Source organism: Saimiri boliviensis, chromosome 3 (assembly GCF_048565385.1).
Source record: "Saimiri boliviensis isolate mSaiBol1 chromosome 3, mSaiBol1.pri, whole genome shotgun sequence".
Classification (NCBI taxonomy): domain Eukaryota; kingdom Metazoa; phylum Chordata; class Mammalia; order Primates; family Cebidae; genus Saimiri; species Saimiri boliviensis.
Window position 1 is genome coordinate 28,345,928 of NC_133451.1, and position 26,097 is coordinate 28,372,024.

The window sequence follows — 26,097 nt, forward strand, 5'->3', positions numbered from 1 at the left end:
ATATTATACAGATGTGTACTCCATTATCTTCTTGCTTGTATTTTATCTGATGAAAATTTGTTGTTCTTCTGTATACAATGTCTATTTTTTTTTCCTATGGTAGCTTTTACATTTCTCTTTACTACCAGTTTAAAGCAATTTAACTATAATTTTTTCTAATGTAATTTCTTTTTTTTTCTTATGCATATGGTTTGGTTTGTTGGTCAATATTTTCAGCAAACTTGAAAAAGTTTGAGCTACTAATTTTCAAATCTATTTCTTAATCAGACTCCTTTACTTCACCTTTGGGGTTCCAAATTACACATGTATTGGGCCTTTGGAACTCATCTCATTACTCACTGATGCTCTGTTAATTTGATTAAAACATTTATTCCTCTATGTTTCATTTTATAAAGTTTTATTAGTATTTTATTATGTTCACTAATCTTTTCTGCAGTATTTTACTTACTGTTATCCCATTCAGTACTTTTTATCTCAGGCATTGTGGCATTTACTTCCAGAAGTTTCTTTGGGTTCCTTTTTATAAGTTCCATGTATCTACCTCACATGTACAGTCTTCTCTCTAGGTTTTCTCACAGGTAGATTAGTTACAATGATTGTTTGAATGTCCTTGCCTACTAATTTTATGTCTACTACTTCTGGGTCAGTTTAGACTGATTAGTTTTTCTTTCCATGTTTTTTTTTTTTTTTTTTTTTTTTTTTCTTCTTGGTGTGTATGGTAATTTTTAATTGGATACCTGAAATTGTGAATTTCACCTTGATGAGCACCTTATATTTTGTATGTCTATAAATATTGCTGATGTGTGTGTGTGTGTGTGTGTGTGTGTGTGTGTGTGTGTTCTTGGACATAGTTAATGTATTTGGAAGTAGTTTGATCTTTTCAAAGCTAGATTGTAAAATTTGTTAGTTGCAACAGTGGAAACTTTAGTCTATATCTTATTTTCCCCATTGACAAGACAAGATCTTTCCTGATTGTCCAATGTCCCATTGTGAGTTTTTTCACTCTTTTTGTTGGGGACTTGAATTATTCCCAGAGTGTATGAGCTCTTGAGTTTGTTCTACCTGTTTCAGTCTGGTGCTTTTTTCTTGAGCCTTCTACAGTTTTTGTATATGATCAGCCCTCAGTGAAGAATTGAGAACCCTCTGAGAATTTTGAAAGCTGCTTCTGCTTTATCTCGGTCTCTCTGAGCAGCTCTCTCATATCTGCACATTTAGCCCTATGTGTGACTATCACCTCTTTATAACTAAAATAATTAAAAAAAAATCTGAAAGTTATGCTTTTCTTGAACTACTTAAACTTTTAATTATACATCTTTAACTACAGAAGAATTCTGGAATCTCTTTGGACTCTTCCTCACTGCATTGCAGCCTGAAAACTCTGTCCAGACAGTAAGGTAAGTCTTTCACTGACTTTGCATCTTTAAGAGATCACCATCCTCTGCTGCAAAGGAAACAATCAACAAAGTTAAAAGACAACCAAGAGAATAGGAGAAAATACTTGTAAGCTATCTATCGGACAAGAAATTAATAACTGGAATATACAAGGAGCTCAAACGACTCTATAGGAAAAAAAAATTCAATAATTCAATTAAAAATGTGCAAAAGATTTAAATAGACATTTTTCAAAAGAACACATACAAATGGAAAGCAAATACATGATAAAGTGCTCAACATCATTAATAATCAGAGAAATACAAATCAAAACGACAATAAGGTATGACCTTACCCCAGTTAAAATGGCTTTTATCTAAAAAAAAAAAAAAAAAAAAAAAAAAAAAAAAAAGCAATAACAAATGGTGGCGAGGCATTGGGGACAAAAATGGAGTCCTGGTACACTAAAAGTAGAACTACCATATGATCCAACAATATTACTGTTTGTTAGGATTATATCCAAAAGAAAGAAAATCAGTGCATAAAACGATATCTTCACTAATTGCAACACTATTCACAATAAACAAGGTTTAGATGAAACCTAAGCATCTTTTGGCCCTGAATCAAGGCCAGCGGTTTGCTGAAGCTGTTGGTTTCAAGCAGGAGCCTAAAGAATTATCTTTCTATGGTCTGTTGGCCATTTCATAACTTTGGAAATGTAGTGGTCAATTCATTAGAAAGAAACATGAGTCATTTGTTATAGATGTGGGCTACTATTTATTTATAGTCTTAATACTAGGGTTCCAGAATATCGATAAAATGTTTATAATTGTCAAAAAAAAAAAAAAGAAAAGAAAAGAAACCTAAGCATCCATCAAAAGATGAATGGATAAAGAAAATGTGATGCAAAAACACAATGGAATACCACTTAGCCATAAAAAAAGCATAAGATTCTGTCATTTTGAACAACATGGATGGAATTGAAGGACACTACGTTAAGTGAAAGAAGCCAGGCACAGAAAGACAAACTTCCCAGGATCTCACGTATTTCTGGGAGCTAAAAATTTAAACAATTGAACTCATGGAGATAGAGAGTAGAATGATGTTTATCAAAGGCTGGGAAGGGGAGTGGGTTGTGAGGAAAACGAGCATGGTTAATGAGTATCAAAATATAGTTAGATAGAATGAATGAGATCTGGTATTTAATTGCACAACAGGAAGAATAGAGTCAATAATAAGTTGTTGCCAATTTAAAAATAACAAAAAAAGGAATGTTTTTAACACAAGTGATAAATATTTGAGGTAATGGATACCCCATGTAATTACTACACATTGTATGCATGTAGCAACATATCTCATGTGCTCCATAAATATATACATCTATTATGTATCCATAAAAATTTTTTAAAAATGGTACATGGTTAGATATTATTTATGAGTTCCACTCTAATTGACATTTTCCAATGTCATTTCACAGTGCCTTGAAAATATGACCTATTGACGATCTACTTTTATGAGGTTAGTGGCATATTTTCAGGTTTAAATCTTCAAAATTTTAAATATTTTTCTCTGGAATGGTAAAATAATGTGTATGTTCTGCTTACTGGCTAAAAGTGCTAACCATTTGGTCATCGAATCAAACTTTCTAAAAAGGTTATTTAACAACTTTTATGTTAATTTGTTTGTTGTATATAAAAGCAGTTTATTTCTAAGAGTTTTAATGTCACCTAATACCATTTTCAATGTTTCAGTTTCTCATTTCATAAATCTTTGTGGTGTACGTTTTAATCTCATAGGTATTAAATATATATGACAAATATTTGGAAAATATATTACTAAATATTTAACACTGTTGTTTATTTTACTTTAGTTTCCTTATTTCCTCTATACCTTAAGAGTTGACTAAAAATACATTGTTTTAATTATAAGAATATCTTAAACTTAATACTATTTGTTGAAATTAGAAACAAATACCATTTAATCAAATTTATGCAAATAAATTTTACATTTAATTATAACAACTCATTATAACATTTTACTAAATTTGTTCACTAAAGTAATGATCTGCTATAAAGCTTTAAGAAATGTTTATTGCCTTACTATAATTAAAAGCAAGTGTACTGCGTATTTTTCACAAAGTTTGAGCTGCAACATGATTAAACACATTGCATGCTTCCTATATGGAGGGTATATTTTTCTTATTTGAAAATCATTATATTTAGTCTCTCAGTGTATAAATAAATGAGATAAATTTTGCTTCTGGAGATTTGAGAAATACAAATCAGCCCATTTATTGTGGACTTCTCTGTGAAAAATTAAATTTAAAATGCATTTAGTCCCCAAATTAATGAGTTTGGCTATCATCCAGATTAATTATCACATAGACTCTCTCATCTGCTTAGCAAATTTCAACATGGCTGCATGAAAATTCTGCAAGAGGAACTTTAGAGGCTGGTGAAATCTAAGCAATGGAAAAATAATCAAAAGATCACTTTTTAGAAGGAATAAACTTACCTTTAGAGCAACTAATTAAATAGTAATTCAACAAACTGTTTCTTTATTTCTTGTTTCTTGTTTCTTGCATGGCACTGCCTTGCCCATCAGCTTCAAACAGTTTATCTCAGATCACTTCCGTGAGGTATAATGTAATATGACATGTGGACCTATTATCAAACATTCATTATTAGTGTTATGGTTGGCAAATGATGACCTGGTGAAGATGTTCACATCCTATCGCTGGAACCCGTAAATGTGTTCTCTTACATGAAAAAGGATAATTAGGTTTCAGGTGAATTTAAATTTGCTCATCAGCTGAACTAAAAATTGGGAGTTTTTCTGGAGTATGCAGGTTAGCCCAATGTATTTCGAAGGTCAGCCTGCAAAATCCAGAGGGAGGTACAGGAGGTCAGAGTGTTGTGATTTAAGAAAAGGACTCAACTTGCTGTTTTTGGCTTTGATGACAAAGGAAGGGGGCCATGAGCCAAGGAATGTAGGAGGCTTCTAGCAGTGAAACGGACAAGGAAACACATTCTTCTAGAGCACCTCTCGTAAGAACTCAGCCCTGTTGACACCTTGATTTTGGCTCACTGAGACCCATTTTGTATCTCTAATATCAAAAATTGTCAGGTAATACATTTAAGTTGTCTTACGTCCCAAAGTCTGTGGCAATTTCTTGGAGGAATAACAGGGTTTTAATAAAGATGCTACACATAAAGTAAATTGAAAACACCTCCACGGTCTGTACCATAAGAAAAAAATGCCTAAAGGTAGGTGGTGCTTTGATGAGTTATCTTAATTTGTTGCTCAATGTAACATTAGAAAGATTATCTTTAAAATCATGCGATACATACATATATTCTTCCTATAATACCAGCAAAGTTATCTTAGGACATCTTTCCTGATTTGATAGCAATTGTTCTTTGTTTCTCTTAAATCAAAAACAAAAATCCCTCTCAATTTCTACCTGGCACATACGAGATTGGCATGTCTCTTTCCCATTTAGAAACCATTAAGTAATTTTACAATGAGGTCCCACATATGCTATTCCCATAACTTGTTCTGCATATCAGCTATAAACAGAGTATTTTGGAGAAACTCAGTCATGCAAATTGTTTAGAACACCTTTGGGCACATAACAAAATCTTAAGCATATATCTAAAGAAAACAAATTCATTTTTATTACTGCATTATTATAGCAAGACTAGGGGACACGCAGTAAAATGTATAAAGAAAACAAACCCTTTGAAGTTAAAGCAATATTGGAGATCAAATGGAGATCAATTTGAAGCAAGGCTGTTATAAGAAATAATATAAGTCATTAAAGAAATAATATAAGTCATTAAAGAAATATGTGTCATTATAGATATTTGATACAGAACATTGTTTTCAACATTATTTGCTAAGAGCTCTGTATTTCTTTAAGTTTTTGTTAAATATGTCCCATGGTATATTGGCCTGCCCTTCAGAATGCTACAACTAGAAAGAAATTTAAAGACATAAACCTGCTGTGGTTAGTGCTCATACATTTTGAAAATATATTGAATTCTCCATAGTTTAAGCATAGCTGGGCAATGCTTTTCATTTTAAAGATTAACAAAGACTTGAGAAAACTAGAAAATATTTTGAAAGCTTAGCTAGATTATTTAACTGCTTTCAGAAAGAAACTGTATAAACCTGAAATAATCTGCTTTGTATTTTATAATATCACAATGTTATTCCTGGAATTTATACACTTACAGTGCTGTAATTTTAAGACATTCAGATTAAACCCACTAACCTAGTCTAAATCTTCTCCACAATAATTCAAAACAAGTTACAATGATGTTACGTTGCCTAAAACCAAACAAATATCATGCTGCTCAAGTTCCTATTTTCTTTAATCCTTAATTTATATTTAATGAAATATGCTAATTTTATACATTTTTTTAAATTACTTTTAAACTGTCTCAGCATTGCCTTTTGCAGTTGGTGGGAAGTACTAGCATCAAGTAGTTATTTTTATAATTACCACTTCATTTGACAAAACATATATATATATATATATATATATTTTTAACATGGGGTTTCACCATGATGGCCAGACTGGTCTTGAACTCCTGACCTCAGGTGATCCACCCACCTCGGCCTCCCAAAGTGTTAGGATTACAGGCGTGAGCCACCGCACCTGGCCAGAAAATATTTTAAATAAATAAAAGTTAAGTTTTCTTCAATTCTATGTTTTATTTTAGAATAATTATACTGACTTTAGAACTAACTTTTCTTACCAATATGTATTTTGTTTGCTTCCAGTATTTTTAACAGTAAATAGGGTTTATAGTTCCTCTTTTACCTAACCAATACATCATCACTTTAGGCTGGGTATCATTTATTTATAAACCAGAAAATCATATCCTGAGGCATAGTACCACCGGAACTTTTAATATTTAACTGGCAGAAATGGTAGGAACAAAAAGGAATACAAAACTAAAACCACTGAATGAGAATTTCCATTATATGAATATACTAAACTGTCATTTTCAAGTCCCTTTGATGTTCACTATCACTTATCAACCATATTATCTATATGAAATTTTTATTTAGAATGGCCCTAGTAAATGACTACTTTTAACATGATTTTAAATGAAATTTTGAAGTTAAAATATTTCTATATGCATTTCCTTGTCAAATTCAAATCTTTTAACAAGAGATGGAAACAAAATCTTCTCGATAATACGATTTTGTCTGTGTATCCATAATATTGGTCTACTGACTGTGGAAAACATTCTTTTCTACATCTAGAGTTCCCTCAGGTTGAGTGAAATATAAAATAAATATTCTTCATCTTAAATAATCTGAAAACAACTTTTAGAAAATCAGTGAAATAACAAATGAGAAATAAGACTGCCAATTAAATATGTATACAAAAATAATTAACAACATAAATGTATAAGCTTTATTTAAGCCTCTGATTCTTCAATTTTACATGTCTTCATTAATTAAGCAAGTATATATTGACTGTTTTAGGTGCCTGGGGTATAAGTAAAATAAATACAGATTTTCTCACATAGAGTTTATGTTTTATTTGTGGAAAGTATTGGATAGGCAGGGTGGTTGGTAAGTAAGCACAGAGGTAGATAAGTAAATAGGCAGATCAGATGATAGATAAATAGATAGATAGATAGATAGATAGATGATAAACTACTTAACTAAGGCATCTTGATTTGGGGGTTTGCAAAGAATGTTAAACTCAATTATAAATTTATAGAAATATCTGGAAATAATAGTTCCCTACTCTCCAAATCTTGTGTTTAAAATATGTATATAGGCAGTTTTCAAGAATAAAAATAGCATCATAAGCATTAGAGATAAACGAATCTGAGTTAGAATCTGCTCTGACACCTATTAAGCATGTGATCGTGGGCTTACAGTTCTTAACAGCCACTTCAAGCAGTTTTGGTCTCTCCCCAAAATCACTTTCCCAATCTCATTTGCTTCTATAATTAAGTAAGACGTTTCCCCCACTTACCTTACCAAAAACAAGGGTTAAATATAATCCATAAGAGAAATATTAGATATATAAATAGAATATAAACATTGAACACTGGTAAAATGTGAATATATCATAAAAAGAATATTATACATCAGTATAATCACCATGTTGGTAAAACTTAATATCAACACTGAACTCAGTAAACTTTGATTTGCCATTCTCTCTTTGTTCAGAGAAAAAAATGAAAAGCCAGAATTAGGCTACTCTTTTAATGAGGCTACTCTCTTAGAAATATTTCTAATCTTGTGAATTTCATAAAGATGATATTTAGTTAACTCAATTTGCATTGATTTCACCTATCCAGACTGATTTCAAATTAGGCCTGATATACTATGTATAATTTTAACATGTTTTGTTCATAGATATTAGTTTTATAAGTGTTATGACTCAATGCTACCAGATATACTGTCACTAAACAAATTAATATGAATTAAAAGAAGTACCAAAAAAGTCTGATTTTTACCTAGGTCCATCTGGAAGTTTTTTAGCTTCTATAACTGTCCTAACCTCCACAGCAGCTAAGATATTTAGAATCATCTCATAGGTTAATATTTGTCACTTCTGATATTTGGGCTTAACTTAAAAATTATGTCAAAAATTTTAAATGTCAGTGGCAGGTGGACGTAATTGTCTTCCTATATTTTCTATGTAAATGTGGATATTTATTACAGTTATACTGTATCTTGATTACTACTTTGGAGGGAAGTGGAGTGAATACTTTTTGTTTTGTTTTGTTTTACACTTATTGAATATGTTGGAGAGGACTGAATATTATTGCATATCTTATATGTGAGTTGTTTGCAGTAAATGCAGAGACTTCTGTTTCTCCACTTGGAAAACAAAGATGTATATTTCATGTGTGAAAACAAGAGAGAATACAACCAACAAAAGAAGACTGCAGGCAATACCAGTGAGATGCAACTCCAGGAGGAGAATTTTTCCTTTTTGTTAGTTAACGTAGCTACACTCTGAATTTTTGGCAGTGGAATGAAACAGTTATGTGTCTCACTTCTAGCACTGTCCCTGAAAATCTGTTCCAATACCCTCCATGTTTTCTTTCCTTGTTTTGTAGCTGCAGCTGAAATATTCATACGTGATGAAGCCACAGAACAGAAGGGACCTTGATCATCTAATCACAGTTTAGAGGGTAGCTTAGAAAAGAGGGTCATCCTACCAACACTGTAATTTATAGGAATAAGAAGTGAACTGACTTTTTGTGCTGTGATACCTTGAAGCACATTTATAAGAGTAATTTCCTCAATGGTTGAAAGATACAAAATGCCAACTTCCAAGAAGGTATATATGGTACGTAAAATTTTCATTTCTGTATGCAGAGTGTCTTCCAAGATTCCTGTCTCACAGTGGGTGCTCAACCAATTTATGGGCAACACATGGACAAACAAACTGATAGAATGAATAGATGAATATCTGGAAAGCTCAAAAAGATACATCAGATAAAATGAAAGTCATCCCACCATACTATGGCTTCATTTCTGATGCAGGTGTAGGCATAGCGTAATTTACCTCTTATCAGCAAAAATGTAGCAATAAAATCAATGACATATAGGGTCCTTGTTCTATATTAGTTTGCTATTGGTATATCAATTTGATATAACAATTTCTATATACTTGGTGGCTTCAGATAACAAAATCTTATTTTTTTTTATACTACTGCAGGTCAGAAGTCTGGCATAAATGTCACTGAGCTAAAATCAAGGTGTTAACAGGGCTGAGTTCCTTCCGGAGGTTCTTGAGAAGAATTTGTTTCCTTGTCCTTTCCAGGTCCCAGAGGCCACCTGCATTTCTTGGCTCATGGCTTCCCTTATCTTCAAAGCCAGCAACAGCATACTGAGCCCTCATATAACTCTGACCCCTTCTTCTTTCTCCTTCTTCCACTTTCAGGAGCCTAGGAGTACATTGGGCCAAATTCCATAACATCCTTAAGATAGGCAGCTTAGCAAATCTAATTTTATCTACAAGCTTAATTCTTCCTTTCCATGTAAGGAAATATATCCACAGGTTCCAGGGATTAGGATGTGGACAGACATCATGAGGGGGCCATTGTTCTGTCAACCAAAGTTCTCTTACATATAAGTAACCGTTTATTATAATCAATGAAATTGACAAAATATAACAATTAAGAATCATCATATGAAACCGAAGATTTCCAAAGGATAAATTAGTTTAATAGTATTGATTTTCATTCCTGCATAGATCCTAAAAAGTAGATATTGACCAAGTTAAAGAGGTAAAGCACTGAAATACTCACTCCGCTTCATACTCATTTCAAACATATTTGAGCTCACCCTGTCTTTCTTATGTAGGATCGGAATGGTTAATGAATTTCCCATCTGTTCTTGATTGGTATTCTACCTATTTTCTACTATGCATTTATGCAATTAAAACAGCTGAAACAGTCTCTTGTTGAAGTCTACGATGTGCCTTTGTAAGGCAGGGGGTGATTTTGAGATGCTACAGTTTCTGTTGTAACAGCCTAGAAGTGTCTTGAGCAGCATCATATTTCACATTTATTTTTGTTCTTTCTGAAACCTATTTAGCTTGAGGCAAATGGGACATATTCTCTTTCACATTACTGACACTGTCGAAAGCCAAATGATGAAGGATCCTGCAGCTTTTGGTCTTCAATTCCCCAAATCCCATATTATTATCATTTTTTTTTTCCACTGGAAGAAGATTTATCTCATATAGCAAAGCTACTTCGGGCTACATAGTTACTAGAGTTTTTGACACAGGCCATTTGAGTTTGCAAGGTAGACTCCATCCCATTTTGCGGTTATCCTTCTTAAGCATTTTTCTCACTAGTTCCTCCTGAAACAAAGCAAAATAACTACCAATAATAATTTGTTATTTACCCATTGGTAAATTGAAGCTGCCAATGACAGAAAACATGATTGTGGTTTCCTGGGATTTCTTGCTTTTTCTCCTTCAAGCACTGTTAATTTGCTTTGGTCCTGGCAACATAATGCTTCAAATATTTTATATGATATTCTTTTTCATCATGACCGAAGTCTCCCGTTCATATCTTTGAATGGTGGTACTGGGGCCACTGGATTTAAGGCTGAAATGTGAGCTGTTATTTTATCCTCTTAAGATAGTCAGTGTTTTTATCCTGATTGACACTCAGGGTCTAAGGTGAATAAGAGAGGAACAGTACAATTGGAGGTGAAATGAGAATTAAATCTTAACTGGGCAAAGCCTCCAGAGAGCTTTAAGATAGAAATACTACGAGGGGTAAAAAAACCTCCAGATGAATGAGTACCCAAATATCAGGAGGAATGGGCAAGTGTTTTATACCTTCTGGTTGAAGTCTCCTATTTAAAAATATACATATATATATGGTCAGGTCTACAGAAAAATAGCACCCTAATGCACTTGTCAGATTCTCCATTGGAGAGCAGAGGGCCAAGAAAAAACATGGAAGGATGAAGAATCAGTGCAAGGGCTATAAATAAAAAGGGAGCTAGAAAATGAGCATCTCACCCATACTCAGGAAGTAGAAGCTGAAGGTAAACTGATCTGGAATTCTGAGAGATTTATTTCTACTAGTAAAATTGTCAGCTCTGCCATGTTTTGTAATTCAGGATGGATATTTTGTGTTTCTCTGAGTTGACAGTCTGAGACAATTTTTATATCCATTTGGTTTCTTCATGTTCTCCTGTGAGGAAAACTAAACTGTGTCTTAAACCTGTAATTTACAAATAATATTTATCTCTGAATATAGCACTTTGACTCGCAAAGACTTGCTGAGTTATGTAGGAGACCTGGTACTTCCTGGACATCTGACACTCTCACATTTAGACTGCCCTAGTCTGTTTTTAGAAATATACTCATTAGAAAAGATACTCTGGGAAATGATGTGAAGAAGAATAAAATTGTATATTTTCCTCTTAAATTATTTTCTTGCAGTATTATGTAATAAAATGCTGAAATTAGCTATATACTCACACAAAATTGAACTTCCTTCTGGCAAAGAGTTCGTAACAGACCAGAATGTTAGAAGGGAAATGATGCAAATTGAGAGTTTATTTTCATATCCTTAAAAAAAAAAAAGTAATCTGGCCTTATGTGGTGACTCATGCCTATAATCCTAGCACTTTGGAAAGCCAAGGAGAATGGATTGCTTGAGTCCAGGAGTTTGAGACGAGTCTGGGCAACTTGCTGAAATCTCCTCTCTACAAAAAGTACGCAAATTAGCTGAGTGTGGTGGTGCATGCCTGTGGTCCCAGCTACTTGGGAAGCTGTGGTGGGAAAATTGCTTGAACCTGGGAGGCTGTGGTTGCAGTGAGCCATGATTGTGCCACTGCATTCCAGACTGGACAACAGAGTGAGAAACTGTCTCAAAAAAAAGAAAAAAGAAAAGAAAAGAAAAGAAAAAGGAATCTGGTATATTTTTCAGGACCACTGAACTCAGAAACATCTTATTTCAAATCTTCCATGTTAATATTCTTGAGTCTGTTCTCAACAAATACCACTTCCAAACTAGGATGGAAATACCACTCTTTACTTTTTTGAATTTTATTAATTGCTTTATTAATTGTTTCTCATTGTTATTACAGGTTAGAGAGAAATGCAATAGAAACAATGTTCTTCGAGACTCTACCATATGAGAATCATACTGGCATTCATAATAATTAATCTGTATAATAATGCCATGATTTGGGGTATTGTTATACCTATTTTAAAAATGAAGAAACATACTGAGAAATTAGGTGATATGTTCAAGAGTGGGAGTCAGGAATGAAACCCAGGTCATATTGACTCTAAATTTGTCTTTCTCTATTATGTAATAATTTGTATGAACAATAAATCCTTTCTCGGTCACATTTCATTCAACTGTTCATTGTTCTACCCACGAACATGTACACGCTCCCTTGGAAATGGAAAGGGCATTTCCATTTGGAGACTGTATTTTTGCCCTTCGGTGACTTCAAAAGCTAATTAATTTGGGTCTTCCACAAATTGGAAGAGTCCCTGTGAGATTAACATTAGTCATTAGTCAATCCCAAATTAAATGTAGGAATATATTTCTTTTTTTTTTTTTTTTGGCTTAATATGTATTTAAATTTAAATACAATGTATATCATACCTATTATATTTGCACATACACATATGCTTATAAGTGTGTTTTCTTATATATAGCATATATGATCTATATATTAAACTGTATGGACTATATAAATATGGATACACTATTTATATAATTGATTTGTACAGTTCAGGAGAGCAAAAAATGTCAAACCTATGTGCTGATCTCCTTCCTTAAGAAATCGTATCTTTGAATACTCTTCAAAGTATATTTGAAGAACTTTCTGAGTACAACACAAATGCCAAGCTCTCCTCATAGGTAACCATAATCCTGGATTTACTATAAATCTTTTTTCTTTCTTTCTTTCTTTCTTTCTTTCTTTCTTTCTTTCTTTCTTTCTTTCTTTCTTTCTCTCTCTCTCTCTCTCTCTCTCTCTCTCTCTCTCTCTCTCTCTCTCTTCTTTCTTCTTTCTTTCTTTTCTTTGTACTTTAGGTTCCGGGGTACATGCAGATCATGCAGGATTGATGCATAGGTACATAAATGGCAACTAGGTTTACTGCCTCCATCCACCTGTCACCTATATCTAGCATTTTCCCCCATGTTATCCCTCCCCAAGTTATATCATATATTATGTTAGTACACCTCAAAAGCCATGATGCTCAATATCGGGCAATTTAATTTTACAAAAATTGAATCCTATTATATGAATTCTTCTCAAACTGTCTCTTGTCTCAAATTTTATTGGTGAGATTCATTATGTTTATGGTTGTGGTTGCTACTTAGGCATTTTATTGCTTTTTAATAATACTTGTTCAGAAATAGAATAATTCATTTATCCATTAACCCTTGTGTGGTATATTCCAGGATTTTATTATTTTTAAAAATCTGCTTTTATTCTTAGTCATTTCCCATGGAAGATACATGCAAGAATTTTCCTGGCATATGTATTCCAAAGTGAAATCATTGACTGTCAGATGAGACACATAAATTCAGTTTTAATTAGTAATGCTAAATTTTTTTACCAAAATGGATATACTTATTTATACTGCATCTAGGAGCATGCATCATTCACCTTTCAAAACTTGATATAGCCATATTTTTTTTACAAAAATGTGTAAAATGTAATCATACCACGAACAAATCTGTTTTGCTTCTTTTATCTAATGTGTATACATTCTGTTTTTATTTTTTGCTTTATTACACAGGTTAAATTATCAAGGATTATATTTGTGAAGTGGAAAACTGGAGACTGTAGAAAAATAAGCCTCACAAAAGACAGTAAAATGGATAAGTGAACATGCATAATTTCAATACAACTTTTTACCTTGAAATTCAAATTTATTTATTTATTTCTTCTTTTGAGATGGAGGCTCACTCTGACGCCCAGGCTGGAGTGCAGTGGCACGATCTCTGCTCACGGCAACCTCCACCTCCCAGGTTCAAGCCATTCTCCTGCCGCAGCCTCCTGAGTAGCTGAGATTACAGGCACCTGCCACCATGCCTGGCTAATTTTTGTATTTCGTAGTACAGACGGGGTTTCGGCATGTTGGCCAGGTTAGTCTTGAACTCCTGACCTCCAGTGATCTACCCGCCTCGGCCTCCCAAAGTGCTGGGATTGCAGGTGTGAGCCACTATGGCCAATCTAAAATCTTAAATGTTGTAAAAATTGGAGTTTTTTTCAAGAATGTTGAAAGTCTGGAAGTAAATTAGATCATTTTTACAAACACAAAGGAAAAGCTCAGAAAGATTGAGTTGAATCATAATAAATTATTTTTAATGCTTTTTAAAAATTTTTACTGCTTAATGCTGTTTATCAATTTCCAAGATCAATTAACTAACAAAAGTACAAACATCCCTGTTGAAATTGTAAGATAAATAGTAAATAAATAGAATGCTATGGATGATATTATTCTAGCATCTAGAGATAGAAATGAAGAAAACAAGGGTATTGAACAAGGAAAACTAGCATAACCTAAATAAAACTAAAGCAATGAAGGAGAAAAAATAGAATATAAATTTAAAATAATGAAGGGAAATAAGAAATCATATTGAAAAAAGACCAGACATTAAATTATCACAATATATTTGATTTGTTTTAATTCCATTATTAAACCAAAGAGATTCTTAGATTGGACAATTAATATACACCTATGTTGTAGAACACTATATATTAAGTCATTAAGAAGAAGAATGTAGGATAATAAGCAACGACATAAAAAATTCACTCAATTCAAAGGCAGTTTGCCATGACATAATAAATCCAATTTGACTCCAATTACTGTATAGAATAAATGTGACTATGTACATATTAAAGCATTGCATACAAAGTATATTTTTAAACTGGGCCAGAAATGGTGCTCACAGTGTAATTCCAGAACTTTGGGAGGCTGAGAGGGGCAGACCTCTTGAGCCCAGGAATTCTAGACTACCCAGTCTGGGCAACATGGTGAGATGCCTCCTCTATTAAACAACAACAACAACAAAAAAAACTAAAATAAATTTTAAAATTCTGGAAAATTCATTCCATAGTGCTATAATTATTTGGCCAACAGAATATCTAGAAAATGATTTAATTAAAAAATCAGTTTTTATGCTATACACCTCTTACTACATGGAAAGCTAAAAATAGAATATATTACACCTCTCTACTACATGGAAAGCTAAAAATAGAATATATTTAATATGTGATAGATAAAATTAAATTTGGTAAAAGTAATATACTTCATATTCCATGTGCAGTTCACAGACTTAAAATTTTAAAGTGATAAATATTATTTATGATAATTTGATAATATGATCTGAGATTCCAAATTGTGAGTTGTAAGGACAATGAAAGGATGGCAAAAAAAAAAAAAAAAAAAAAAAAAAGGCAAAGAGGATTAAAGAACCCCAGGGCTAGTTGTCTGACAGACCCCATATGACACGGATGTAACAATCAGAGTTTGCCGGGGAAACTCAATTTCACTTAGTATCAGAAGATGAATTCTCAAAGGAGAATTTGAAATTACAGTGGATTTTGGTAATGGCTGGGATTCAAAGGGCGTAGGTAATTTTTTTTTTTTTTTTTTTTTTTTGAGACAGAGTCTTGCTCCGTCGCCAGGCACCAGGCTGGAGTGCAGTGGCGCAATCTTGGCTCACTGCAACCTCCGCCTCCCGGGTTCAAGCGATTCTCCTGTCTCAGCCTTCCGAGTGGCTGGGATTACAGGCGCACACCACCCCGCCCAGCTAATTTGTTTTTGTAGTTTTAGTAGAGATGGGATTTCACCATGTTGGCCAGAACGATCTCGAGCTCTTGACCTCCTGATCCGCCCATCTTGGCCTCCCAAAGTGCTGGGATTACAGGCGTGAGCTACCAGCCGACCCACAGGTAGTTTTTAAAAGAAGTAACACCAGCAGAAAAATATCCTGACTCTTACTCCATTGTTGTAAGAGTGTTGGCTTGTTTCATTACTATTATAAAGTAATGAGATGCTTATTTGTTTATTTTGTAAGTAATGCTTAAAATGAACAAATGCCATTCAGCTGAAATTATTATATAATTGTAGTCATATAATTGAAGCACCACACCTTAATCTGCACCTTTTGTTAGAAAATAAATAAAATGACATATCCAGCAAATCTATTTAAAGAATTCAAACTCTGGAACCATGCATGGCAAGGAAAGAAAATGAAATAGGAATGCTTCATGTCAAAGGATATGAAAGCTTCCTCCTCTGTGCTTACCTTAAGCTTCTGGGGGTATGAAAATATTCTGCCTCCTTTAAGCTGGGAAACTGGCACTGATACCACTGCTTTTTGCTGTGACTGACACATGCTGTCTCACCTACAGTAATTGAGATATAAGACTGAATTCTCCCTATGAGCGCAGTAGAACTGCCTGGGAACTGATATATCATGGAAATCTTTCAGACAGTCAGTTGGTGTTTCTACCTCAAGAAGCATTGCAGACACCCAGTTTCCTAAGAAGCTTCAGAGTCAATCTTGACTCCTGATGTCTCCCTCATCTCACACAGCCAATCATTCACTTATTAATCCTTCCTCATAAATATCTCTTGAATCTGGGTTTTCCTGTCCATTTCCCCTGCCAATGCCCTAGTTCAAGCCTTCATTATCTTTTCCCTGAAACTTTTTTCAGTTTCCTGTATGGGTGAGTATCAGTTAATCTTCGGTTAAACTTTTCTTCTCTCAGGTCCATACTTCATTTGAAATAGAGTTAGCTTCTCAGAAAAATACTTCAGTTCATGCAGATATTGGTTTTCATACAACTCATGTTGAACTACCGAATATTGTACATATAAGTGATGTTAATTATTGAATACGTATCTTGCTTCCTGAATTCAGTTTTAAGCATCTCCATGGAGGGCTTAATTTACATATTTGTTTCTTCTTCAATATCGCTCATAGTACAAGGTGCAAAGATGTATGCAATTACATAGGTGCTTAATGCAGAATTGGACAGTGGATTGCTTTATTGGACAGCAGGATTTCAGCGTTTTGAGGGAATGTCAGAGTTATCTTTTATTTTATTTTATTTTATTTTTGACAACCTTCTCCTAAATCTTCTCTGGCATAGATCTTGTACTTCTATTATTGTTGAAGATGCTAAGGATATAATCCACTTCTTCCAGTATCTTTTATTTATATAACTTACAAGATGGAAATATTGAGCTACCCCGAAAATTTCTGTGTAGGAAACTAGACATACACACTCAAAATAACTGATGAATCCAGCTTAATGCTGCAATCAGTATTCAGATATACTTCTGTTGACAAAGAGGAGGGATTTCAGTAGCACATTTTATTTTCTGAAATACAAGTAGGTATTAGCAGCCTGCCCAGCATCTAGCATATAACTCAATACTAAGCAGCCATTGATTACAGCTTTGCATAGATTTATGATTCAGAATTCTCAAAAGGAGATGGTCACAGCACATTGTTGTTTCCATGTGAAATAACACAATTTTTTTTTTTTACTATTTTACAGAACATATTTATAATATGATATTTTGTGCAAATCTAATGGTACATTCATATTGAAAAATAATTGTTGACCTAGTCCTTTACACTGACAAGAGCTGCAAACTGATGGATTAAGATTACATTATAGTAGCAGATGTACCATTTGGATAGCAGGGTAGAAAACAGAAACATGTTCTTTTAAAAATTACTTTTCTTCTCCTGAGCTATTTGGCTTTTGGAGTTCAAGTAATCATTGACTATGTAATATGGCTTAAGATGATCATAACAAGCTTCAATTAAATGTATGAAAAGAAAATAAAAATTTCAAACTTTCTAAGATTGAATCTAACATTTCACCCTTCCATCTTTCATGATATTAAACACCAATAGGAACCAGTTCACCAGTTCCATATCAACACTCTGTACATGAACCCCATGAAACAAACCTTGTGGCTGGTGGTGCTGAGATGGGCTCTGGAAATGTAGACTGCTGAGCCTCTGTGCTCACCCAAGGCATCCTTCATCCTGGGCAACCTCAGGCTGAGGGCCCAGGATGGCTCCACCCCGGCAGTGGTGAGCTGCCCTGTGGTGGAAGCATGGGCAATGCAGATGACTAGACGTTTATACTTTGTCAATGTTGAACTTTGGGTACCCTGTATTAGCTGCTCCTCAGAGGCCACTATTGAGGGAGGAAGGTTGTTCTGGAAGTCCTGGAAAGTCTTCTGATGCTTCATTTGCCATCCACCGTCTTCTGGCTAAAGACATGCATCTGCTGAAAGGGATGTAAAGTCCTGAGCTAGGGCTGCTCCATCAGCCTCCTGGTCCAGCAACAGCATGATGAAGTGAGCACTGGTAATTGGACTCCTTGATGTCATCCCTGAATATGGGAATATTGCACTCTTAGCACAAAGTTGTATTCTTGAGTACGTGTACATCATTTACTCAAGAAAAATTTCTTCAAGGGCATTGCACTAGGGAGAGAGAGACCAGAACTCAGTCTGAGCTCAGCACTGCTGGAACAAAAGGCAGAGGAATTCTTCCAAGGTGGAATGAGGTAGAGGAATCTTGGTTCATCCTTTTAGTCCTGAAAAAAAAGAAAAAAAAAAAAAAAAAGGAAACTATCTTATCTTTATGTGACAAAGTTGTTTGACAATTTGAATAAGGTTTCCACCAAGTCAGACTTCTACACTCCCAAAGACTCTGGAGGAGAGAGGCTCTACCTTTCTTGTTGATTACATTTCAAAGGAATGGCTCTCAGGTCCTTAAGGAAGACAATTATGGGCTGTAAAACTGGGAGTGGGATTTTAGAAAGATTTACATCTCAAAAGGGGAAAGAAATTACAAGTTTCCTAAAATAAATGCTCTAATAAGATGGAGATCACATCTTAGAGTCAGGAAGAAGATCTTCTAAATACAGTCACACCAATGGAAACATTAATACCAAGTTCAGTAAAGCTGAAGGAAATTTAAGGCTGTAGCCATCTTGACACATATATTCAGTTACGAGCTGCAAAATGTCATTTTGGCAAATGAAGCTCTACATAGTTGACAATGTTTCCATTAGTTTATAATGGAGCTGAAAAATTCTTGTTGCCTAGTGTCAAAGCTGTCCTTACATGGTATTCCCATACTTTACTCATGTGTTTGTGGTGATGCTGGTGTAGACAAACCTGTTGAGTTGCCAGTCTTAAAGTACAGCAAGTACAATTATGTTCAGCACTAATACTTGGAAGGACAATAAATGACTATGTTACTTGTTTTTGTATTTACTATACTATACTTTTTGTTATTATTTTAGCATATACTCCTACTTATTTAAAAAGTTAACTGGAAATAGATACTTCGGAAGATATTCTGGAAAAAGGCATTGTTATCATAGGTGGTGACAGCTCCATGTTATTATCCCTAAATACCCTCTAGTGGGACAGAATGTGGAGGTGAAAGATAATGATACTGATGACTTATCAAGCCTATGCTGAGGGCAATGTGTGTGTTTTTGTGTCCTAGTTGTCCTAGTGTTAGTTTTTAACAAAAAGTTTGAAAGTAAAAAGGATTTTTTAATTGGGAGCCCGAGGCAGGTGGATTACCTGAGCTCAGGAGTTCGAGACCAGCCTGGGCAACATGGTAAAACCTCATCTCTACTAAAATACAAAAAATTAGCTGGGCATGGCAGCATGCACCTGTAGTCCCAGATACTTGGGAGGTTGAGGCAGGAGAATTGCTAGAACCAGGGAGGTGGATGTTGCAGTGAGCCGAGATTGCGCCACTGCACTCCAGCTTGGGTGACAAGCAGGAATTTGTCTCTAAAAACAAACAAACAACAAAACAACAACAACAACAAAAAACGACAACAAAAAAGTTTGTTTAATATTAAAAATACAAAAAAAAGCTATAGAATGAGGTTAAGAAAATATTTTTCTGTAACTGTACAATGAGTGTTTTAAGCTACATGTTATACAAAAAAAGTCAATACTTAAAAAAGTTCAAAGTTTACAAAGTAAAAAACATAGATTTTTTACTAAGATTAGTTTATTAATGAATACAGAGAAAATATATTTACAAATTAATGTAGCCTAAGTGTGCAGTGTTGGTAACGTCTACGACAATGTACAATAATGACCTAGGCTCCAAGAGTCACTCACCATGTCTTCACTGACTCACCTAGAGAAACTCTCAGTCCCTCAAGCTCCACTCTGATAAGTGCCCTACAGTGATGTGCCACTTTTTATCTTTTATGCCGTATTTTTACCATAATTTTTCTCTGTTTAGATATGTTTACTTACACAAATACTTAATATTGTTTTACTACTACCTACAATATTCAACACAGTAATATGTTGTACAGGTGGGCAATCTAGGAGCAATTGGCTATAGCATACAGCTGAGCGTATAGTAGGCTACCCCATTCTTGTTTGTGTAATTACACTATAATGTTTGCACAATGATGATATTGCCTAAGGATGTATTTCTCAGAACATATCCCCATCGCTAAGCAATGCATAACTACATAAATATTCATTATGGACAGCAGGGTGGCATGGTTAATTGTAAGATTCAATCTATATATAATGTTCTATTTATTTTGTGTATTTTATTCCTTCCAGGACATTTCTTAATTAAGGTGTGTGGAAAAAAAAAAGCAATAAACAAATAAATTGATGGGAAATCCTGGAGAAACATTATTAGAATTTACTTTAGGAATCTTTGTTCGAAAAAATGACATGGTGAAGTAAAAGAATCAAACTAATCCAAAAAAAGAACCCTCCAAAAAACAAAACAAACTAACAAAGAAACTCAAAATCTGCATTTGAGTACAGATACACCTGAATCCTCTCTTTAAAATTTACTTTATGTAAGTTGTGTAACATTAAGCAAGTTGATTGAGGTGAGGAGTCACCTCAAAATTAGCTATGAGTTAATTTTCCACTGGTTACTATAATTCAAGTTTTCAATTTTTAGAATATTCAATCTGTTTAAAAGAAAGACAAATTATAGAGTAAGAAAAATTTATAGGAAAGGTTAAGCAATAATATTCACACTGGTAACTTACAATAAAGCAAATCATAGAATGTGTTTAAAGATATAGATAATGAATAATCAAGTAGCTTGTGAAAAGGACAAGTAACATGTAAATTAGAAACTTATAAGCCCTATAAAAGAGGTAATAAAATTAAATTATGATGGGTCTAACAAGTATGAGAGTTGGGGGTAGAGATGGAATGAATTGATGGTGCCAGTTCTAAGCTATTAGCTATGTTATTCTTACATCAGCCACCTATTGATTACAGTTGACTTTCATCATGACCTCATGACTACCCTTCTCAGAAAATATAGGAAAATCCCATAGCTCTTTAAGAGCTAACCTGTGAGCTACATCTGTGACCACCTCTCTTTCCTTACCATACCTTCTATCTGTGAGTGCTCATGACCAAAACGTATCCATTAACCTCATCATTAGCAGGGAAGGTTTGGATATGGCAGAGAAAGATCATACCTATGAACCTTTCCTAACCTTGGATTCAGGTCCACACACTTGGAAACTATGTTAAGTCAATTAGCATATCCCATCTATTTTCCCTGTCTCCTCACTATCTGCTTTGCATTGAATTAATTAAATATCTATTTTGAGCATTTTAATTTGGTCTGCCAGCCTGCTCCTTTCTTTCAGGGTAGCTTGTGCAGAGGTAGAAGGTCATCAAGGTCATTTTCCATATTGCAGTTATTGGACATAAAATACTAGCACAGAGACTGGCCTACACTTGATGTCCAAGAGAGGACTTCTATTACTTATTCTTTAGATTTGTTATCTTAAGGTCCTATTCTTATCTAGATAAGTCAGTGACTCTTAACCAGGGCCAATCTTGTTCTCCATGGCATAATGGATAAATGTCTGAAGACACTTTCATTGTTATTAAGGAGGAGATACTACTGGCATTTAGTGGTAGAAATCAAGTTCGCTGTTAAACATTCTATGATGCTTAGGGCAGTCTCCCAACACAAATAATTATCAAGTCTAAATATCAATATTGATGTGATTGAGAAACCCTCATCTAGAATCATCATGTTCCACCCACATCAAAAATTTTGAGACCAAAAATTCATATTTTAATGAATGCTTCTACTTTAATAAATGCATTTATTTCTAAATAATTTTGTATCTGCTTTATGTAATTACACCTGCTGCTATTTAATATGCAAAAGGACTAACCATTCACTACAGTAAAATTAGATCATGGAGATTTTAATTCACTACTAAGTATTTATTATAAAAAATACAAGAAAACTGATGAGTCTTCTGTTCTCATCCTTTTTTTCAAATATTATGCCTCAGAAAAATCTTCCTTATTAATTATACTTTGAAAATTTTATCAAAAGGAAGTATTTTCTAAGAGTTAGAAGCATTAGAGGCTCTGGTCAAGCCAGAGATATTCCATGCTAAGAACAAGAAGGTCAGGGGTTGAACTGGATTATATTAATTGGCCAAAGGTTGTCTGAAAGGCAAAGTTTAGTAGGGCCTAAAACATAATTGCAAAACTTAATTTAGCCTCAAATAAGATTTTTGTCTTCATAACCAATTTATCTTCCCAATAGTTAAAGATAAAGAGTAGTATGAGGAAGAAAGACTAATTGTTCTCTTGATTTTATATTAGGATTAGAGCATTTTGATGGTGGAAGTGTGGTGGTCCAGCAGTTTCTCAGTTTAGCATAATTTTTCATGCTTTATTTTCTGAATTCTTGTATTAGATATATACTGTATATTTGGAAAAGGACAGTATCATTTTTTAAATATTGTAATGTTACAGGGGGAGGCAGTCAAATTAGAATGGAAGGAGAAGATTGAATTTCAGATAGAGAAGAGAAAAAATAATTGAAGGCATAAAGCAGAACAGAAAGTCTGCTTTCATGGCTCTTCTGTGGAAATCTGCCCAGCTCTGCACACGGATTAGATTAACAAAACTGTCTATTATCTGAACAGATAGAGGTGGTCTTCTTTCCAACGTGAACTAGGTTTTGTAGCAATTAATGTTCAAAGGCTTTATTTCTGACATTTAAAATTGTCTGCAGTATATTCTTAAAAACATTCTACCAATGCTATTGGTAGATTGAGACTAATTATATTTGCTTGATATTTGCCACAGAACAAATGTTCATATGTATGAGCATGTGAGAATGATGAGGCAGAGAGAGAAAAGAAACCAAGACAGAGTGGGATGGGGAAAGTACTGAGCTGAAGAGATACAAAGAGAAAGAGATGAGAGAGAGAGAGAGAGAGAGAGAGAGAGAGAGAGAGAGAGAGAGAGAGAAGAGCTAGAGGGAGAGAGAGAGAGAGAGAGAGAGAGAGAGAGAGAGAGAGAGAAAAGAAAGAAAGAGGGAAAGAGAAAGAATGGAAAGAAAGAGAGAAAGAAAAAGGGAGAGAGAAAGAAAGGGAGAGGGAGGAAGAAAGGAAGAAAGGAAGGAAAGAAGGAAGGATGGAAAGAAGAAGAAAAAGAAAGAAAGAAAGAAAGAAAGAAAGAAAGAAAGAAAGAAAGAAAGAAAGAAAGAAAGAAAGAAAGAAAGAAAAGAAAAAGAAAGAAGAAAAACAGAAAGGAAGAAAGAGGAGCTGACCCCATTCCGACATTCAAGAAGGAAATACTTTTGTTCCATTACCCTGGAAAGAGGAAAAGAAGCAAAAGGTAATAAGTAACTCAATTATCTGCAGGTCAAAAGAGACTTTCTAAGTTATTTTTCCTTTCACACAAAAAGGGGAGAATTGGTGGGGTCTAATGCTTCTTTGGATGGGGAGAAGAGATTCTCCCCCAGAATAAGGTACAGAAAAATCACATTAAATAAATGAGGTTCTAAGATGGCATGGCAGTGCAGTGGCAGGGAATGTCAGTGAAGACTAGGAGAGAAAGTGGCACCCTGGGGATCAGGGACATTGCAGATTCCAGGTGACTCAAAGGATAATTTCAGTCATTAACTATGCTGACCACTACAGAAAATGTTGGGCAATCTGCCAGTATTCTTATGGGGAAAAGTAATAGCACTCAGGGTAGCTTAGGTTCCAGCAATTACTCTTATGAGTGTTTGGCAAAATAATACATCATTTTGGGATGAGTCATATCCCATTGACTGTCCTTCCCAGGCTTATGGCCAGGAAAATATCTTTACATTAGAGATATGCAATAAAAATTATATGTAATTTCTTATCCTCTTGTCTGAATTGCTGAATGTTCTTGATGCTTACCCACATTCTTTGTTCTGAGCTGCCATGTAAGTATTTAAAGTAGTTTCCTATAAAAGAGAGTGATCTTCAGTATAGCTATCATCCATTTCCTTCATCCTATATGCTATTAGCATTAGTATGTTTCTTACATGTTTTCTGCTCTGGTGGCATTTAGTAAAATTTAACTGTTATTCAGGAGTAGTGATAAGGAGATGTGAAAATATCACGAAGTATATATTCAAAGTTTTATTTAAGATTAGAAGGCTATTCTGGCTACCTGAAATGCTGTAGATCTATGGAAAAGTTACATGATAATGGCTTACTGACTTAGGAAGTATTAGGCTATGTTTTAAAGTTTTTAAAGTATATATGGTGCTAATACACTTGTAAATACCCTTTAGATCCAGGACTTAGAATAACATATATACATTTTCAAAAAAAAACCTTTTCTAAGTTAGATTGAAGATGAGCATTAATTCTTACTGTGTCAAGTCAATATTACCCTGGGAGATTTGCTCCCAGTAGCTGACTGGAACCAAGTCAGACCTGTTGAGCCTGCTTTAATCTGGGTTTATTTCTGAGTATAAATCAAATAATGAGTTTCTTTGTGTATGGTTGTAGGGATAAGTGAGTAAATGTAAAGACATATTAGAATCTTAAATGGACTCCCTTCTCTCCTTTACTGTGGTTCAATCCAGCAAGTGTCTAAATTAGGCATACTTCTTTGGGTTTACACTAAAAGTACCGCTGAAATGAACACTATTACAGAGAAAAAGAACCTGAAAAGCTAGTTACTTGTTCCACTTACACATTAGCTAACGTAGCATTATTACATGGATGCAGATATGTTTGTAATCTATTTAAAATATTCTGAAAATATATTAAGTTAAAATGAGAAGGGTTTTTCAGTTATAGAACTATTATGAAAAAACAGCGTCTAAAGAAAGCAGAAGGGGAATTATATAACTTTGTACATAGGTCTGGAATCTACTGCTGGATAGCAAACTGCTGTATAACCAAGGCTAGGTCTTTGGTCTCTTAACTACTTTCAGTCAGAGACCAGGTAAAGCTGAAATCATCTGAAGCTTCATTGGGACACTGGGAATCTCTCCTTTCCTAATAGAAACGTTGCTTCTCCCAGTCACTCTCCCTGTGAGCTGAACTATTTACATGGTAAATAAAGGATTTAAGAGCAAATATGAAAGCTTCCAGGCCTTCCTAAGGTTTAAAAAACAAAACAGATACAGTATTCCATCACTGTCTTCTGTTGGTTAAGCAAAACACAGGATGATCCAACAATGTGAGAGGGAAGCACACAATGAGATGAATGCCAGTAAATACGGTTTGTTATGGGCCGTGTTTGGAAACTGGCCCCGAATGTACTATAGGAGCCATTCAGGACTCCTTAATTGAGTAGCATCAGAAGGAATGGCCAATGTGTTAAAAGGTGGAAAAGACACAGCATATGTTTTAAGAAGTGAGACAATCAGCTACACATATGTGATTACTTTCCCTGCACAGAATCAATTTCCCTTGCGTTTCGGTGTATCTTAATTTTCATGAAATATCATAATGTTCCATGTCAAAGCAATTTTTCCATTGATTTTTCCCTGGTAATTGTTTTTATGAAAACATTGCTGTCAAACATACTTCCTTTTTCTAAGTCCAAAAGCAAACATAATAAGATGATATTGAACTGCCCTTTCTGTGTAATGTAACTACTGGTCCTAAAGGATATATGGAAGTTATGTTGGGGACATTTATTGCTATACAGAGTCCATCAAATAGAAGTACATTTGTAGCCTATGTTACAAAGGTAGGAGCCTTAGAGAAACGATTTTCATACATATGCAAACTGTATAGTTTCATAGATATGCAACTGTTTTGAAGAGTTGGTATATTCCAAGCTGCATTCCCAAATGCAATATATATAGATATACTGATGGTCTAAAGAGGTTTTGTTGGACAAACTGACTTAGTTGACAC

General features: G+C 34.2%; 1 non-coding gene across 1 annotated transcript; it reads left to right on the plus strand.

Moving 5' to 3' along the window:
- The first annotated feature begins 1,983 nt into the window (after positions 1 to 1,983).
- On the plus strand, positions 1,984 to 2,120 carry LOC120363815 (small nucleolar RNA SNORA2/SNORA34 family). The gene has a single exon (XR_005579252.1). It is a non-coding gene; the product is annotated as a small nucleolar RNA SNORA2/SNORA34 family (small nucleolar RNA).
- The last annotated feature ends 23,977 nt before the right edge of the window (positions 2,121 to 26,097 follow it).